We start from the raw sequence: 2,692 nt of genomic DNA on the forward strand, positions 1-2,692 counted from the left end.
TTGTACTTGTTACTTTGCACTTTTTGTTAGAAAATGTTTATTTACTATTTATTCAGGTTAAGGTATCTAATATTTTGATACTTAATTTCCATGATCTAAATATTCTTAAAAATGAAAAGTTTGTTGTCATTTGGAAGTGTGTAGGCCTTCTTGCATTATTATGCTGTTACATTATGATTATATATTCAGTGGCATAAAATGGTCTTTAAAATGACAATAATATCGCTTATCGCAATTATTTCTGGGGCAATATATCGCAAAACAAAAAGTTGTTATCGTGACAGGCCTAGTAGAGAGCACTATGAATTGTTCTTCACGCGCACTGTAACTGAAATTTAAAACTGTCAAAAGAAAATGCTCAATAAACTATCGCACAGATATAATACACTGCGCATAATGTCTCTTCCCTTTGTGTTTTGAACTTTTCTATGCGGAGCGCTGCGAGGATGAACATAAGCATAAGCGCTTTGTGCCGCTCTGTATTGGAGCCTTTCATGTTATAATACTTTTGCGCAATGAAAGACTGTCAATAGCCTTTCTTGTTCTGTTTTATCTATCATATGTTGTTGCCTCATTACTGTGCTATAAATGTAAAAGAAATGTTAATTTATTGCATATATTTATATATAATTATATTTACTTGTTTTTCATGAATGTATATTACAATACAAAGAGCAATGTGTAACATTTTACCAGATTACCTATTTACTTTTATTTTCCCCGCACAAAATAGTTTTTTTCTCTAAATGTTTAGATTTTATAAAATTATTGTGAACTCATAATTTTTGTAGAGTAACTTTTGCTGCTGAATTATCCACTAACCTAGTTTATAATAGTATTTTTCTCATAGATTATGATTATATATTTTTTAATTTGTTATTTTTCTTTATAATGAAGTTGTCTATATTTAGTAGATTGTGTGGAATACACAAAAGAGTGATGATCAGGTCAAAACACACTTGAGGTATAGAAATGAAAAGAAAAAAAAAACCTGTGCTGTAGTGATGCGCGGATGGCGGTTATATCCGCGGGCGCTGCGGATAATCCGCGGATCGGGTGGGGCGGGGAATAAAAAAATGCATTCTGATTATTTGCGGGTGGGTCGCGGGTGGATAAAATAAATCATTAATGATGCAAGTATTAACTACATTTTCTAAATTATGAACGTGTTTTAAATAGGCTACAGAAATTGAATAAACTGTAAATTAACATTAAAAGTTATTCAACAAAACATTATTTAGTCAAGAGCAGTAAGTTTTGTTGTTTGATTAACATTAATAAAAGACGGCACAGCTTTATTAGGCTGCTGTCACAAGACCTATTTCACGGATCCAATACTGATACTCATGCGTTTTGTTTTGCAACTGTTTACATTAACTTAAGACAAAACCGACAGTACTTTCTCAATTTGGTACTCGCAGTACGCACTTTGGATGTGACTGTGAGCGCACGCGCCTCTGGAGAGCGCGAGTACCGAATGGCTTAAAAAGACGTGAAAATAATACATTTTTGTGACGATGCAACAATGACCGATCAGGCTATTGACAATTCTGTCAACTGTCCAGAAACGCGAGCTAAAGTCTTCTATTGCAGCGTGCAGCAGCTCTAGATGCGTCGATGTGAAGCGAAAGAAAGAGAGAAGACGCGGTACAGCTGAATCACATACGCTGTTTTCATCTGATGGTTTGTGTGGATTTATTTACTCATCTAACCTACACGCTATATTGAATAAAGGTTTTGCAGTAATTTCCCTCATTTTAAAGTCGAAACCTGCGGGAATGAGTAATGCGATGTATGCGCAATCCCGCAACGAAATTCAGGATCTGATTAAACATAATTCTATTATACAGAGAATTCCATTATTTGGAACCTCAATGAAACAGATTTAAAAATATGTGAGCGGAAACGCAGAAAGAACTGCTTTGAAAGAACTAGAAGAAATAACTGCTAGCATACTTTACAAGTGAGAGGAAACATGCAATATTTGCAATATGCAATATGCAGACAAACTCATGTCATTCAAAAATGCTGTGCTATCACCCTTTATAAACTACTTTAGTAACAAAGACAAAATCATTTTATAGAAAAAAATGTTGTACTTTAAATGTTAAGTTTATAATATGCATTTGATCGCTAAATTTAGGGGCTATATGTGCGCTATAGGCCTACAGACTGATTTACAACACGTGAATTCATTCATTTATCCCGAAAGAAATGAAAGTGACATGAGTACCTGGTCAAGAGGGAGAAAAATTTAGTATATTTTATAGTTATATATTCAATGCTCATTTTGTGAAAGAAACACTTCTTCAAATTATATTTTAAATGATCATTACATTTTTTTTTATAGCTAAATGGTTTGCAATGATTCATTTTAAATCTAGATTAAATCATGGTTTATCTAATTTATCTAATGCACCAAACTTTAAACCTTTAAAAATAAGCAGGTTTACATTTTAACCCATCATTTTGATCCTGGATTTAAGTTATAGCCTATTTAAGATTAACTTTAATCCTGTTGCACCATAACTTTAAACTCAGATTTAAATCTCAATTATGGATTAACTTTAAACTTAACCCTTAAATGCATACCTCGGGTGGAGATCTGACAAATCTGACAAACATTACAAATAAAAACTAAAGCACATCGAGTTGGCAGAGTGCGAGGTTTGTGGCGGGATGGGCGGGATGA

The sequence above is a fragment of the Sinocyclocheilus rhinocerous genome, unplaced genomic scaffold (assembly GCF_001515625.1).
Source record: "Sinocyclocheilus rhinocerous isolate Xijiao unplaced genomic scaffold, SAMN03320098_v1.1 scaffold11, whole genome shotgun sequence".
Lineage (NCBI taxonomy): Eukaryota > Metazoa > Chordata > Actinopteri > Cypriniformes > Cyprinidae > Sinocyclocheilus > Sinocyclocheilus rhinocerous.